This window comes from Falco biarmicus, chromosome Z, assembly GCF_023638135.1.
Source record: "Falco biarmicus isolate bFalBia1 chromosome Z, bFalBia1.pri, whole genome shotgun sequence".
NCBI classification, from domain to species: Eukaryota; Metazoa; Chordata; class Aves; order Falconiformes; family Falconidae; genus Falco; species Falco biarmicus.
The window spans coordinates 24,404,882-24,423,161 of NC_079311.1; positions in this window are offsets into that span (position 1 = coordinate 24,404,882).

An 18,280-nucleotide genomic window follows, 5' to 3' on the forward strand; every position below is an offset into this window, starting at 1 on the left:
GCTCTAAGTCTATTGCTGCAACAGTAACCTCATTTTGCTCCTATCAGGAAATTTCGTCCCTATTTCCTTTACCCCATCTAGTCCCTGGCTTTATTATTCCATTGCATACAGCAGAACTTATTTTGATGTCCCCTTTATCCATCAGTGCAATCCAGAACATCCTCTCTACTTCCAGTATTTTCCCCTTCACACCAGTTAATAAGTAAATGATTTAATGATCCTTTTAAAATTTATTTAAGAGACGTGCCTAGGAACCTTTAAATTTATTTAAGAGCTCCACCATTAGTTTGCATAATGATCTGCAAGAAATTATGAAAGTAGTAAAATTAGTTGAAAAACCATGTAAAGGCACAGTATTTCCCCTCTAAAGTGTGGGAATTAAAATGCCCACAAATCCTACTAGCGCTTTCAGTTCTGAGTTTTCATAACATTACCATGTTAGCAGCTCTGAAAGTCAACCAGGCAGTAGAGTACTTGGAAGTGACACTGGGGTCATGGACATATTTGTACACACACAATGCATTGCATATGCTCACAGTCTAATCCGAAATGTGAGAGCACAGAGAGCAGAAAAAGCTTTAACAGCTTTAATCTACTTAAAGCTGGTATCAGCAGCAGTGTCAGTACCAAGCACTTCAGCATGGGCTAGCTACCTCTGCTTTATGCAAGCCTCATGCACCCAAACCTATGGCTGCTAATTATTCTCTTTGATTGGTATCAACAAGCCTAGATTGCTGTCACCTTTGGTACAGCTATATATGCTGCAGTGACACCTGACTGCCATGCAGACATACTGTAGACACCAAAGAGCCTTTGAACACCAGGTTTGCATACGGTTGCTATAACATGTGAGTTCCACCTACTGCTTTTCAGTAACTTGTTATATCCTTCTGCTGATGGCAAATTAATTCTTCCATTACGGTGGAAAAGCATGACCTAATGTAAGTAATTAGAAAAGCAACTAGACAAAATGTTGTCATGACAGCACTATTTGAAAGCAGTAGCTAATTTGGCTGTCGAAGAATAAGAATTCAATAGTTAGACTATATTAGAAGTGCCATGTCCTTGCCTTTCTTCCTAAACTTCCCTGCAGATCTTCCCATCAAGAAGGAAAATTACACAACAACTAGAAATTAGCACACTTATTTATTTTTTTCAGTGCAAGTTTCAGCAAGTTTTGGGGTTTTTTTTCAGATGAGGAATAATACATCTCTAAGTTCTGCAAATCTTCTTTGGAGCAGTTATGGGAACCCAAGGAAATTCTTTTTACTAAGGGCTATACAACTCACTGTGCAAAGTTCACTCCTTTATATGTTCAGGTCAAAGTACTTAACAAAGAAATCCAAATAAACAAAGTCTTGTTTGTGCCGCCTTTAAATGTGAGGATGGAGCAAAACTTAAGCATTTGGGGAAAAGGGAGCTATTTTTGAACTTTTTGAAAGAGGTAAAAATAGTATCCCATTCTGAGGATATGAAGACACACACACACAAACACACACAGAGCCCTTACTAAAACTGTACAAGATACCAAAACTACCATTCTTACAAAACTGCCTAAAAAATAAAATGAAGCAGAATTGTGTGACTTCCCCTTCCTTGGGCAGTGTTTTAACCTTCCAAAAGACCAACCTTTACTGATAGTATCTCATCTAGGGAAAACAAAAGAGTCACGTGCTATTTCCCGTTAAACCAGTTATGTGGCCTCAGTAAATAAATGGACTCATATCATCAACAGAAAACTGAAGAGATGAGAAAGCTACCGTTGAGTGTTATTGCTTTTAAAACCCATTAGGTAGCATCAAGATGAACTAAGTGCTTTCTAAACTGACAAGAGGGCTTCTTCACATTCAAGGGATTCAGCCTATGAAACAGCAAATGCTTAGGCTAGGGAGAAAAACTGTTAAGTATATAGCAACTTAACTACTGCTGTTTGTCAGGATTGCAATAAAACGTGAAAAAACCCCACTCAAGCCTCTCAGAACAGTTTAAATACAAACAAATACAAGGCAGAGACAGAAGGGTAAGGTTGCTAACGGCCCTTGCCACTTTCTGGGAAAACAGATTACATAACAGATTTCCCAGTCTTAGCATGTAAAACAAATGATAACTGATGGGATAGGCAAGTAAATTGCTTATTATCTGGAAAAGGCTCTGGCCGAAGAAATAGGTGACATGGGGAGAAGAATAGAGAGGGAGAGGCAGAGAACTGGTTGAAGAGCAAGTGTTTACCATCCCTGAATGGATCAGAGTATGTGTCTCCCATGCTATCTGCTTAAATTGTGATCCAGCCTATTAAAGCTATTGCAGTAAATCAGTCTGAAGAATTTCTGGTGCTGGTCTACTAGATGTTTACAAACATGTATACTTGTACAAACAGGTTAATTTCTTCCCAAAGAATTTACTTTTTATGATGCGACAGCTCAGGAGCTGAGAACATGCACATTACCTTATAACTAACTGCTGTCATCTACAGACTGCTGTTGCAGCAACTTGAAGCAAGTACACCAAGATGAGCGCATCTTCAGGTCATATTAAAGACTAACCCAAGACATTAACATCTTCTGTAAATGCTTTGTGAACACTGTAAATACGCATCCACGGAAGTAACAAGAAATTCTTTATTGTAGTTAAAAGTGTAACCATGGATACCCTGGGTATACAGATACTGCAATTTGTACAAGCACAACAACCGTTATTTGTAAATCCCAGTGCTGACAAGGGCTAATTTATCTCATTACTGTCCACTTGAGGTGAAGGATGTCAGAGCATGTGTATGTCTGACAAAATTTTAACTTTTCTGTAAAAAGTGGGAAGTCCTTTAGAATTACATTGGAGGACGGGAATGGATGTCCTGAATAATCAGAAAGAATCACATCAAAACACCACCACTGAATTACAGACAAACTGTGTATGAAGTAATAACTAAATGTTCAAAAAGAATAAGTAGTCACTGATCAGGGAAGAATGTGGTTTTAGAGTGATGGTAAATAAAGTTTATAAGGCAAATAGTGTAGTGTCAGTGTTAAAAAAGAAATACCTTGTAGGAACATGGTGTATTGGCAAGTTTAAGGATGGAAGTCCATACTCTGCACTAACTGTGGTGAATTAAAATACAATGGAAGGAGTTTCTTTTCTGAATTAAGCACTCTCTTCTTGAAGATGTCATACCCTCTTTCCTCTCCAGTTTTCAGCCTTCCACAAGTTTTCCATTGCCTTTTATTATAATTTTTAGATACAGAATACCAACTGGAAAGCCGTTCCTCTCCTCTTCAAAGGACTCTTGGTCTTTTTCACCAGTGGTGACACTACTGCCTCCTCCACTGAGGCACTGCAGGCTACCTTTGTGTGAATGAGAAAGACACCCAGGAGATCTAGGGTTAATTGCTGCAATTTCTTATCTCTAAATAAGGGTGTCCAAAACAAAAGAATGGAAGGAACTTCATGGCAAGTCTGCCCTTCAATCTTTCATGCTCTCAGGAGTAAAAGCTCCAAGCTGTACTGGCACCGGAAGCTCTTGGAACAGACAAGGTGGCATGCCATAAAGAAGCTGAGACAATCATTAACATCTCCAGTGAAGAAGACCTAATCTACGGTTATTAAGGATGCACTAGTTTAGTATTACTCAGACTGGTGTCAATATTGTCCAAGATGATGGACTAGAGAACTCTTAATGACCACAGCAAGACCTCTTGTCACAACAGAATTATTTCATCTTCAGAGTAAAATCTACATGAATCATCAGGGTTATACCAGGACTTCATATTTGACATCAAGCATGTTGTTACTGTGTGTCCTGTCTTCAGTGTCTTGGCAAGAGAGGAAAAAAAGCTAGATCAAAAATTCCCCGGGAATTTACTGAAATGGCTGCAATATGACTGAGCAAGAAAATTTTAATGGAGCAGTGAAAATCACCAACGGCCTTTTTCTTTCTGTTCTTTTTCAAAAACACACAAAGTCATTGAGAAGTAATAAAATACCATTTATTCTATGCCACCACAAACAACTCCTCCATGTTAGGCAAAGAAAACACCATCTTCCACCTCTTCTGTTCAACTCACAGAATAAAGAACTGACTAAAACATTTTGCGGCATAATTTCAACTGGAACTTTACCATGGCCTATGAGTTTGCCACAGAGCAAACACCTCTGTTCCTGGAGATGTTTTCTGAGCAGCTCTTGGCTGAATAGAAGAACAAGCAAATCTTCTTCTTTCTAAATCAGCAACAAAAGGTCTACTCAGCTCTAATAGCTGCAAATTGATGTTCACGTTGGCCTGATTTCACCTAAAGTAGAAATGTTAAGACACTTGGAATAATTGGTAAGGTATGTGATGTATTTATCTAGCAGATGTAGTCTTTAAATAAACCCTGGCTATGTTTTTCAAAAGATAGAAGCATTAGTCCGTGCAGAAGTACTGATATTTTACATAGGTCAGGCTGAAAGGACACAGGAGAACTGCAAAAGGTTAAGAGAAAGGCCAAAAACATACTCAGAATTGTAGAATTACTTCTGCATTAGAAATAATTACATGAAGATTCCTAAGCAATAACTCTTCAATCTCGAAAAAAGACGACTGAATGAGGCATATGACAGAGTAAATAAAACCTGCGTGTATGGAAAGAGTCAGTGGGGATTAACTGTTCACTGCTTGTACCAGTGCAAGAGCTCAGGAGGGCACCAAATAAACAGAAGGCAGATGCAAAAAAAGCAAAAGGATGTCGTTTTCCACACAGCATATGGTCAAATTTTGGGTAATAATATTTTACACAGGTTTGAAAAGTGAGTAGGCAAATTCATAGAACAAAAAAATCCATAAATAGTCATTAATTTAATCAAAGACATATCTATCTTCAAATAGTCAGAGTGAAAGTATATCTGAGAAAATTCATATATGATTATTTTGTTATATGCTTCTACAGGCTTTTAGCCATTGCAAGAGACATTCTTATATTCTTTGCATTGTATTACAAAATTCTGAAAATCATGACAGATGTTTTAAATAATATTAGAAATGTTTTCTAAGAGCAGAGTTTACTGTTTCAGCGATTTAATGTACATTATGGTGTAAATGGCCTATTTTCTTTGACATCTGAATTACGTACTTATTTCTTTTTTCTCCTTCCTAAAGATAATAGGAACTTGAGAAGGAGGAAATATTCCATATTTGCTGTCTCTTTTTCTGATATCCTCGACCTTTTCAAAAAAGATGCAAATATTGTTAATAAACTTATGTTCCTATGCTTGTGACTAGATTCAAACAAAAGATATATACAGATATTGCATTCCTTTTCATGACTTCCAACCTTGAGCTGAAATTAGTCCTTCAAATATTCTGGATCTTGTCCCTCAGTAACTCCTTCTTCCTGAAGATCCCCACAAAGAAACCCCATAAATTTGGAATTATTGTAGGAGATCAGTTACTTAGTAATGCAATTTCTTTTCCATTAAGCAGCAGAAAGAAAAAACCAAGCAAACCCACAACCAACCCAAAACCAAAGGAAAAAAGCCAGCACAAAATGGCAGAAAGAAAACAAGGATAAAAGAAATAACCGAAGAAATGGGTAATGGTAGTACAGGAAAAAGAAAAGGATTAAAAATCCACTTACCATACCCCTCATATTTCCCCTTAATATGAATGGAAAAAATTTCATCTACTGGCCTGTGTGGTATGACTTCCAGTATTAACTGGCTATATAACACAGAATAGTGAAATCAATTGGCTAGGTGCCTTTAAATTCTAAATCCCTTTCTATTTCTCTGGAAATAACTTAAATTGCCATCTGTCATGACCCTTTCTGCGGGAATCAAGTGTTTCAGAATTTCTCTACTTGGACATGGCTTGAATTGTGTTTAAATGACACAAAAATCCAGTGCTGATTAAAAATCTGACAGCCAAAACTCAAAGAAAAATACCACAGGTCACAAGACTTGCTATGAATGCAGGAATTAACAAATCCAAGAGCTTCCGTGTTGTACCTTAGGAAATTATCTAAGCCCTGTGGCAAGCTTGACCTGTATATGCAATTGCAGTAGAGCAGAATTAAACATAGCAGTCATGGAGGAGAGTTTCTAGGATAAAGATGACTACAGGGGAAATATTTATATATACACTTCGCTTTCGTATACTGCACAGAGGCTAGCTGTGCCCCATCATGATAACCAGCCCATTGTCTGAACGTGGTAACTGTGTGTGTAGATGAAGGTGTCAGCTACACAATTTGCACGGGTTATTTTTCAGCAAGGCAATCTACAGATTGCTACGGCCAGAATAAATTAGACTGGTATACTTATATTGCTACATTATTTTTGAGCAATATGTAGGTCCACAAACACACTCTCCAATCAGGTCAGTATTTCACACATCTATTATCAATCGGGTATTAACAAGGCTTGCACCACTTAGTCTACTCTTTTATATGCATCTGTAAAAAGCAATGAAAGATTAAACTGTAGTCAAAGAGACTGAAAGTGAGCCATCAGGATTTTCCACTGTCCAAAAAACTACTTTCATAGAAATGAATGTTAGGTCTTGAGAAAATGAACAGGAAAGTCCTTTGAGAACACACTTTTATTTCAGAGAGTAATAGAAATGTCATAATGCTTCCAGGCTTTGTCCGTGTAGTTGGGGAAAACTGCTTATAAACGTAATGTGTCATGTAGTTACTTCTGTTCAAGTCCAAATAGCTTAAAGTTTACATGTCATACAGCTTACTCCCTCTACCTCCATCTCCCGCAAGACTAGTGTGGACGATTTGTTTCAAGGCATTAGCTTCAAAATTATTTGGCCGGTAACCGTGCTAAGCATTATAGCCCCATCAAAAAACAAAACAGCTGCCTGCCCCAGATCAACCCTGTATGGTTTACTTTCATTTCTTTCTTCTCACAATATGTCACCACTAGTATAAATTGCTATCTGCTAGCAACTTCATAAAAGCCCCACAGAAACAAAAGAAACAGATACTAGCAAGCTCTACAAGCAACTGAAAAAAACAGATCTTCTGGTGATGCTTTTAGGATTTAGTTTCATGTTGCACTTTGCAATTGGTTTCTTTCTTCAACCATTTAACTGCTTGATGCTAGCAGTGGCCATGTCACTTTCAGCCTACTTGATAGATCTGTAAGCATGAATTATAGGCTTGTTCATAAGCAAAATTTTTAATTAAATGTGATTTGGAAGTTTGATCAAGTTTAGAGGGAGCTATTGGATGTCGTTACCTACAAAAGCAGGAGACTAGTATCAAATGGTATTTCTGGCTGTTCCTATGAGGTTGAATCCATTGGCCGCTGACAGTGTCCAGCAGCTGGACCACCCTGGGGAGAAACTGAATGGGTTGCTTGCCGGCTGTCTCCAATGTCTTAGCAATGTATTTCCAGAGTCACTTCAGGATGAAATGTCCCTCTGTACTAACAAATCCCACGTCTCCATTTCATGTTACACCTGCAGGCATTTTCCCCTAGCTGAGAGAATACAATGTAGATTTGCGCAGTGCACAGAAGCCTCATATGTGCTGCTCACAGCAATAAACAAAGCAGTGCGGGCTTTGTCAGTGGAAAACCATGCCAGATTTGACAGCCTGAGACTGGTGAGGCTGCTGCAGCTGCATGCCCCTCAGGTCCAGCCCACAGCAAGGATGGGCAAATATTCCCAGCAGACACATGCATGCAGAGCACACAGATGCACCACATGTACACACATAGACACAGCTGGCCACATAGGCAGGCACAGACACAAAGAGCACTCACATAAAAGCAGCACAGATGGCTTCACCCTGCTCCCCTCTCTGGCTGAGCAGGACAGATACCAACCTGTAGAGAACATGGACCCCTCCAGAAGCTGGGCTTTGACGCTCACTCTGCTCAGCAGCTGCCCTTGGATCCTGGTCTCCCCACTTGCTGTCGCTAGACACAGGACCCCCCGGTCCAGCTGCTGGTACGGGGCACCTCAGACACACACACAGACTGAGCTGTCTGGGACTCCCCTGGGCTCCAGTAGCCACCCCCCCTCCACCCTGTGGTCTCACCACTGCAGAGACACACCACCTGTCCTTCCCCTAGGGTCCCTCAGACCCTGCAGTCTCTCCAGCAGCTGGCTGGGGCTCTCCTGATCCCAACAGGAGCATTCTTCCCATGATCTTGTCCTCACAGACATCCCCACACATCTGGCTCCTGAGCCACTTCAGCCACTTGCCAACCAGTCAGGCTGGATCTTCACTGGTGATCACCTCCCCCCACCCACTAGTGATCACACCCCACACCTCTGTACTCATCCAGGTGCTGGACCATGGGCACACGGGCCCTGCAGCCTGTGGTCTGACTCCAGCTGCTGGCAACGAGACCCCAGCATGCACACACTCACACAGAACACAGCCCTGCCCCCAGGGAAGAGAAATCAATGTAAGAAGAAGGGAGCACAGCTGTATTAATTCGGCACGTGGCATGGGCAGACAAGCGTATTGACCAGCAAACTGTTTACAACCAACCAGCCCCTTCTGTCACCTTATCCCTCTGTTTTCCCCTACTCATTCCTCCTCAAATCATCTAAAACCCTCCCCCTCCACATCTTTGCTTTCTTCCCTAAACTGCCCAAGTAGTAAGTCCTCTGCAATCCTGAAATGCTCTTCCCCTAACACATCCCATGCCTCTATACAGAAAGGTGCTCCAGTCTTGACTTTTCATGATGGGTGTCACACCTGGGCCATGGGGCTGCAGACCTGCGGGCAGAGCCCTGGAAAGAGCCTGGACAGGGTGCCCCCCCCTCAGAGCCCTCAGTTTGGGTTCCTGCCTGCCCTTGGGCCCCTGCGCTCCTCTGGGCATGTCGAGATGGGCCCCTGGTGAGATGATTGCTCCTGGACCCACCACAGGAGCCGCCAGGGAGGGGTATCACTGGGCTCTTCCGTCTGCCACTGCCTCCCTGTGCTCCCTCGTCCGTGTGAGCAAGGAAGCATTTAACCTCACAGGCACAGCCACGGGACCCACAGGTCCCTTTGAGGCTGAATTACCTGGCTTTCAAAGTATGAAGTGAGGTCATATAACAAAAGCTTTCCTGTATATCTGGAGGAATTGGCAATATGAAGCTATGTCAGAGCTACTGTGAGAGCTACCTGCCCTATTTCCCTAACTGACATACCTGTTTTGTTCAGCGGCCCAACAACATAGCAGGAACAAAAAAAGATCTGTCACGCCACCAAATGATGGGAGGAAGTGAAGAAGAGAAAGGGGGAGAGAAGGAACTGGAAGCTATTCCAATCTAGGAGATGCAGAGTGAAGATATGTGGAAGTCAAAAAAGAAAAAGAAGACAGTACAAAGTTATTAATACTATAAATGATAAAATCAAGAAAAAAGCATGTAAAATCTGTGTCCATTAGTAAGACTTTCCAGAATTCAAAATACTGTCTCTAGGAAACAGAACATGAATTCAGTCACAGTTCAGTACAGGGGTTTTGCATGCTCTTGATCAATTTTAACTTGTATGTTTACAAAAGTTAGAAGTCTCCAGGTAAATATTACAGATAGTACTGTGTTTGCATGACAAGGTTTTGGTAGCACGGGGCTACAGGGGTGGCTTCTATGAGAAGGTGCCAGAAGCTTCCCCCATGTCCAATGGAGCCAACACCAGACGGCTCCAAGATGGACCTGCCACTAGCCAAGGCCGAGCCCATCAGTGACGGTGGTGGTGCCTGTGGGATAGCACATCAAGAAGGGGAAAAGAACCTGTGCAAAAGAATCTCTCATACTGCAGGTATGAGAGAGTATGAGACCATGTGAGTGGAACAGCCCTGCAGCCCCCCAGGCCAGTGCCGCAGGAGGATCGGGGGGGGCTCCAGGGGCCGCAGCAGAGATTCCCCCCAGCCCGTGGTGAAGCTCACGGTGAGGCAGGCTGTGCCCCTCAGCCCATGGAGGACCCCACGCCAGAGCAGGGGGGTGCCCAAAGCAGGTTGTGACCCCATGTGAAACCCGCACTGGAGCAGGTTTCCTGGCAGGACTTGTGATCCTGCAGGGGACCCACACTAGAGCAGTCTGCTCCTGAAGGACTGCACCCCGTGGAAGGGACCCACGCTGGAGCAGTGGGTGAAGAACTCCAGCCCATGGGAAGGACCCATATTGGAGTTCATGCAGAACTGTCTCCCATGGAAGGAACCCTGTGTTGGAGCTGGGGAAGAGTGTGAGGAGGAAGGAGCAGCGTGTGATGAACTGACTGTAACCCCCATTCCCAGTCTCCCTGTGCCACTTGTGGGGAGGAGGGAGAGAAATCAGGAATTAAGCATGGGAAGAAGGGAGGGGTGGGGCCAAGGTGTTTTTCTGATTTGAATGGTCATAAATTAAACTAATGTTTCCCAAGTTGAGCCTGTTTTACCCACAACAGTAGTTGCTGAGTGATCTCCCTGTCCTTATCTCAACCCATAAGATTTTTGTTTGTATTTTTTGTCCCCCATCCAGTTAAGGAGGGGAGTGACAGAGCAGCTTTGGTGGCGCCTGTCATTCAGCCAGGGTCAAACCACCACACATATACATCATAAAAGTTTTCTAAGACTTAGTGCCAAGTTATACACTTTAAGAAGAAATATTTCTAGTGTTGAGTCCTATGGAAGATGTTTTGTTTAGCTGCTTGTTTTAGATCACTGAACTTTGTGGCTATTCACATAAAACCATAAGAATTTTGACTATCCCATCTACTTAGCAATCACTTCCAGATATAACCATAGACAACTTGAAACACAGTTATTACTTTATAACACTATCCAAAAGCTGTGTCAGGTACTAGCGGGCACAAAAAATGCCCAATATTACCCCAAATATACAAGACAATACCTGAGGAAGGAAAATGTACATTAGAATGGAGCACATCAACACTTTCAGGATGCAGGTACAGAAAATTGTGTAGATTTAAAATTCTCTGACATATAAATATGAAGCTACTGAGGTATATGTTATTGGGTCACTGGGCCAAAGGCAAGATGACTTATTCAAATGGAATATATGTATCCACATGTCAAATTTATAGTGTGCAGAGTAGATCGATCCACCTACTTCTTCCTGCTATAAGCAGAATTACATGAGAAGTAAACTAATGCGAACTGCTTCACCCTAGACCATTTATCTAACATTTTTCTGCCACAGAAATACAGCAGAGGAATTATATGTGGAAAACTTGCATTAACACACAGTTCATATCCCCTGAACTCTTAGAGAAAGAAGAGACCACTGGCCTTCTAACACATCCTGCATTTTAAAATGTTGTGCTGTGAAGAATATTGCTCTCTTGACACAGTCTCAACCTCTTACTTCCAGAGCACTGCACAAAGCAGGTATCACAGCATCCTTCACACATATTAGAACTCCTTGAACACTGAGCTCTTTCTTGCTGTACACAGACAGTCAGGGTGACTGAAGCCACTACAGTTTTTGGTGACTATTGAACACTACACAGACTATACAACCTCCATCATGCAGCCTTTGTTACTGGCTCGACAGAATTACATCCCTTTATCAGCTGAACTATAGTCCTTAAATCACCAAATAACCTGCTGCTTCTAGTTGCTTACATACACAATTTCCTTGAACTCTTAACTTTGTTTTGCCTCTACCAGAATGCTCTTCCCCCTGGAAATGAATCTTCCCCTAAAAATGTTCTGCTAGTTGTTTTTGTTTCATCTGAGGCTGCTTCAAGGAGTCTCCCCATATTTTTAAAAAACTCAGTAACTGCCTGTTGTAAGTTTCAGGCTATGTTCTGAATTTCCTTGCCCATGCTGTTATTCTTCCCACATATCAGACCCTGAGGTATGTTTTAATAATAATAATCTGAAAAGACAAGACATGCCTCCATGGTACAGAGGAAGAACTGTTTATCTGGAGTATACCATAGGTTTGCACCAAAGCTAACAAAACAACAGGTCATAGAGCTGAAGACAGCTTTTAAGATAATCAGGTTCAGTCTTCTGCCATTGTCACATCTGAAAAGTAGTTTAGGTTACTTATATCCACCTGGAAGCCTGAACCAGAACTATGTTGCTCTGTTAGTTTTCTTACCTAATGCTCCCAATATTACATACGTAATTTATTAGCAGGATGAAGACAAAATCCATGATGTCAAGTCTGCTTTGGACTGGCTGAGAAAACTGAGGCATTTATTATGTCCATATCATTAATATGTGTTAAACACATTTAACACAGAACGTGTGTTAAACAATTACATTATGTTCAATTCATTAGTCAAAAAGGTTTACTTATTTTTAACTGCTAATGCCATCTTCTTGAAGGAAATAGCTCAGACATCAAAGACAAATGAATCTTACTTAACTGAAAAGCTGCCAAATGCACTTTAAGATCTCAGAGCTCTAAGTTCCTACCCTGGAAGTACTCTGAGTAGTTTGTATTGTATAAAGAAGATAAGGTGGCTACTTTTCTAACAAAAAATAACATGTAGGGGGTGTACTTGCTTAACAAAATGAAAAAAAAAAAAAGAAAAAAAGACAAAGAGCTAGACAAAGGACCGTGTGCCATACTCTTCCATCATAAAGAAGACTTATAAAAGACCTATCAAGACTTATTTGGTGAGGTGCTTCCTGGTTCACTAAGGCAAGACGATCGAGTTATCTGCAGCGGGCAAGTGGAATAATTTTACCAGATGCAGAAAGCTCTCTATGACTTTAAAACGTGTACAAATATGAAGACCCACTACCACAATAAGATGGAGGGAGGACACAGAAAACTATATCAGAGAAACCAGATAAGGCGAAAGGTTAAAACCACCTATGTCATTGTATATGGGTCTTTTGCTCAGCTTTCTACACTTGGGAGAACACTGAAGATCCCCTAAACATCATTAACTACTGTGGTAGACAATGCTGACAGTAGTCAGCACTATGGGGCATTTAGGAGGCTTTGTGGGACAAGACTGTGCAAGCAACAGAGAACTGACAGTAAGACTCCATTCACTATTACCCATGCTATTGTTATGCACTGCTACTATACACTATTGCTACTTACACTATGCTAACGATGTGGTGGTGACCATTGCTTTTGAAAAAGGAGATGGAATGTTTTAAAAACAACTCTTGTAAGATTACACTGAAGGGACAAGCCAAGAAAGGAATTAATTCATTTGACATTCTCTCATAGAAAAATTATAGCGGTTTCTTAATATCAGATGACACAGGCAGATGAAGCACAAAGGTGATTTTAAGACACCTCTACCTTTTATTCCTCAAATCAAGAAGAACTAAATCACCATTTGAATCTCCTAACTAGTTTTGCAGTCAGCTTTGAGAAGAATGTGATGATAGGTTTTTTGCAAGGGCAGAGTTAGAGAGAGTATACTAGTAAAATACTGAAAGCAAGGATTAATCATCATTCAGGAAAGTTGTGGTTCTTCTTCCAGATAGAAAAAGACTTATTCTGCACTTTATTTTGCTACACACCATATTCCATTAGGATCCAAAAAGGAAATAATCAGGGCTACTTTCTGTCTGTAGCAAAAGAACCTGTCCTGACCCACAAACACCAGATAAGAGAAAAATACCATACTATGGTTTAGCACAAGTCACTGTCACATCATGTTAATTAAAGGAATATCTAACGGTTTTCAAAACTTTGTAAGGCTTTAACAACACTTTAATAAGGACAGTTAGTCCCCTTCTCCATCCTATTTCCTTAGCTGCCTTAGCAAAAAATATTTATTTTGCTTTCCTGCCATCTTGTGGCGTAACCGCAAAATGCCCTTAAAAAACCGGTACAATTGCTGGTTGTGAAGAGATTATTTTTTTAAATACTATTTGGCCTGAGCTGCGTTCCAAACCATCACCCTCCCTCCCTAAACAGCACTGCAGTTTGCAACAGCATGGATCTTCAGTCCAATGATTTCTCCAACAACCTGATCCCACAGAAAGACATTGTGTCGGCTGGCCCAGATCTCACTATGGAGGCAATGGGCCATTCTGTCTTCCAGAGACTGTCCCTTTGACTCAGGTCTGGCTAAGGCAGTAACTGTCCTACTGCATTCTCATTTCTTATTTATATAGATTAGTTTGAAACTGAATATGTGAGAAGTGAGCTGAATTCTAGTCTGGCTCACTCATTAGCAGAGGCAAATGCTGCTAGTGCTATACAAATGAAACGTGCAAGATTTTTAGCTCTGCTTCACACCATCTGGAAAATTGCATTTGGGAATGCGTATGAGTGCTAAGAATCCAGTCATAGTCCTTTGGGTTTGCTTCACATTTACAGGGAATGGTCAAGGCAGCTGATTTAATACAGCTCTTATTAGCCAAGCAAACACGAAATACTAATGCTGTTTCTGCAGTTATATGCAGACCAACCAGAATAAAACAAAGCCTTGTTTTCCATCACCCTCTGATGGAAAAGCAGTACATTGTACACTTACCCAAATTCCCCCAAAGAAGTTGAAGATCATAACTGAAGATCAGACATGAAGAATGTTACAGGTTTTCTACAAAGTTTTTTTTTGTTGTGACTTATTTTTTTAGCAAAATTGCAAGAATCACTAGCTAGCTGACTGTCTAGAATGGCTCCACTGTCTGAAATGCCCAACAGCAAGAAAAAGTTCTTTATTTTCTTCATACCTGTGATATATTTCTATGAAAAAACATTTTGCCCACGCTGGGTTAGAAAGAGCCTTCTATCACGGATGTATAGTCAGTTGGATCTAGTGGCTCATGTGACAGTGAGTGGGTGAGTAATATTTGTGCATGTTTTTAGCAAGAAATAAACTCTTAAGAGCCAAGATTTCACTGGCTGACATTCAAAGAAAGTCAGACTTCTTTTCCTGCCGCTTGAAATGCTTTGCCAGTTTGACTGGAAACACCATGAGTGGTTAAGGGCAGAACACTGGTCTGTTATTTAGTAAGAATTTTTCTGGGCCACATTATTTCAGATGAGTTGGTAGAAAGTTTCAAGTAAAAAAAAAGGTGTTAGTTAAATATCAGTCCTGCTGTGCAGCTTGCAGAATGTGCTCTGTCCAGGACATTTCAAGACCATGGCTTTCCAAAGCAGCTTCTTTGGGAAGTCCACTTTTCAGCTTTCTACTTAGACCTGAGTTACAAACGTGGATACTCTTATTTCCCTGACAGTGGACATGAATTAGGTGGTTAGAAAGGTGAAAAATACACATTAGGAGCCAACTGCCAGTGTGAAGTAACTGGAGAATTTCTCACAGGATCCTCATAAAGAAGCACTGAAGTACCAGCTGCATGAACAGACAGTGAGGGAGACTGAAAAATGGCGGAACAGCCAGGCCCAGAGGTCAGTGGCACAAAGTCTGTTTTAAGCAGTCTGTCCTGGGGGTCAATACTGGACCCAATCCTGTTTAACATGCTCATTAATTAGCTGGGTGGTGGGGCAGAGTGTACCCCCAGCAAGCTTGCAGGTGACGCCAAGCAGGGAGGAGGGGCTGAGGGTCCTGCTGGCACCCAGAGGGAGCTGGGCAGGCTGGATGAATGGGCTGACTGGAACCTCGTGCAGTTCAGCAAGGGGAAGCACAAAGTCCTGCAGATGGGCAGGAACAACCCCCGGCACCAGTACGCGCTGGGGGCTCCCCAACTGGAAAGCAGCTCAGCAGAAAAGGCCCTGGGGGTCCTGGTGGGCACCAAGGTGAACACAGGCCAGCAGTGTGGCCTTGCTGCAAATAAGACCAAGAGTGTCCTGGGCTGCACAAGGAGGAGGGTTGCCAGCAGGTCAGAGGAGGTCATCCTGCTGCGCTACTCAGCACTGGTGAGGCCACACCTGGAGCGCTGGGTCCAGTGCTGGGCTCCCCAGCACAAGGCAGACATGGACCTGCGGGAGAGAGTCCCACGAAGGACCACAAAGGTGACAAAGGGACCGGAGCGTCTCTCACATGAGGAAAGGCTGAGAGAGCTGGTGCTGTTCAGCCTGGAGAAGAGAAGGCTCAGGGGGATCTCACCAGTGTATATAAATACCTGCAGGGAGGGTGCGAAGACACAGCCAGGCTCTTTTCAGTGGTGCCCAGTGCCAGGGCCAGAGGCAATGGGCACCCAGGAAACACTGGAGGTCCCCTCTGAGCATCAGGAAACACTTGTGCACTCTGAGGGTGACCAAGCACTCGCACAGGTTGCCAAAATTTCTCCATCTTTGGAAATATCAAAAGCTACCTGAACATGGTACTGGGCAACTGGCTGTACGTGGCCCTGCTTGAGCACGGGGTTGGGACCAGATGACCTCCAGAGGTCCCTGCCAGCCTGAACCATTCAATCAATCTGTGATTCTATGTGTCTGCAGTGAAGAATAGTTTTAAAGGGCTATAAAGCCTGTGTTGTGCAACACAGAATGCCTGGGTCCAGAAAGTCTGGATCTTACCATGAAAATTGGTGCCTGTGCAAAGGCCCCAAACCTACAGAACTCTGACATACATGTTTTCTACCTTTCATAGTTAAAAGCAGCATATCTGAAAAATAAATAAGTAAATGTTTTGAACTGTATTTGTACTTGCTTGAAATTAATGTTATCTCTTGCACCAGGTGGCAGGTCCAAGTAAGTTTGAGTCTAATGTCCTGATGACATTGAGCACAATAATGATCTCAGGAAAACTGAGAGGTCAGAATAGAGTAATGGAAAACACAGTGCTCATGAGCAAGCTGAGCACTGGTCTAGGGAGAGATCAATTGATCAATCAATCAACCATAGTACTCTTCAACATCCTACAGAATTTACTAATCTGAAAAAAAAAACCCCAAAGTTAATTTGTGATATTTTAGATAGAGTTGTACTACAGAACATGTGTTGGCACAGACGTTCCAGCTGATTTTCATAATGGCGTAACTACTAAAAGAGGCTCAGGCTCAGAATAAATATGTTGGACTACGTTGGTAATCACCCTGCATTGATACAATGTAGTCTATTCACCAGAAAATAAATAGTTTGAAAATCCAGCAAGACAATGCTGCTTTTTCCTCAAAAGTGTCAAGCAATACTGTTACTTACATTTTCCTTCTCAGAAAGTTGTGTCATATCTCTTGCCAACCCATCAATCAAAGGGAATGAAAATGCCCAAAAGAATAAAGGATGCCAGGCCCCATTACCTCCACACTTCTGCATGTGAATTCTCCAATGACTCTAATTACACAAGCCTTAGTCAATGCTTATACAAAGCAGAAAGCTCCTAATGAAGCAGAAAATTAGGAAAAAAATCCTAGCTTTTCAACTTGTCCGTAGGTATTGATTAACTGGTAAAAAGCAGTTAGAATACAGGAAGCCTGGTAACACTGATCTTGGAATGGTCTTTCTATTTCCAAAATTCAGATTTGATCCTGAAAAGCTCTATTAATTTAATTCTAAAGGGAGATATAGTATCTTCATATGATCAAGCCAGCTCAACAGGTAAGGAGCAGCCTTGGGAGGACAAAATGCCATGTAAAGTGCCTACTAAACAGCACAGGCTTTCTCAAAAACCTGTTTAGAGTTCTCTGTGTGACACAAGTTCAGATTGTATTTAAGTTTGAAACTATCAAATACATTATTAAGGGCAGCTTGTTAGTTTTAGGATCACAGAATACCAGATTGGAAGGGACTTCAAGGATCATCTTCCTACCCAGAAAGGGCACTAGAGACATTTCAATTTAAGAGACTTCTATTGGTCAGAATAACTTTAATGAGGCAACCATGTGCCATTTGTTCTTCTTGCCACAGCTGGAGTTCAGGTTTGATCCAGTAAAATACTTCAGCAGTGTTTTGGATTGGAACCAGTCTGCTGAGCATCATGCAAGAGCAAGCAGATTATATATTAAAGGTTCTACACTCTTTGCTACAGCAGCGTAACTTGGTTCAGTATATTTGGTCAACTGCACACATTTTGTTACCTCTAACACACTTGCAAGACATTAGGGTTAGATGTGTACAGTTCCTTGTATTTGAAAATCACCCCAAGTGTTCTCCTTACTATTTGTTATGCATTCTACAGAGGAATGCTTTCAGTGATCAAACCCATTTTGAGGCATGGCTTAAATTAAATAGCAGTAGTTAGTCTCACACTTTTCCATAAAACAGTCTTTCTAGGATGAAATATCAGGCATTCTAAGAGAACAGTTCATCTTCATAGAGGTGAATGCAGCAGTTTTCATAATAAATTTAATTTTATTAAGTTACTTTCAGGTTGGGGGACAGAGGTATTTTGGGCTTTTGACAATATCCATGGATCCCACCCATCATGATAATCAAAATTCCTTGTGTAAGGTGTTCTACGACAACAACAGATCTTCCACAGCAGTACTGCATCACCCGGCAGTGACATGGCTCTGGTGTAATTTGGGA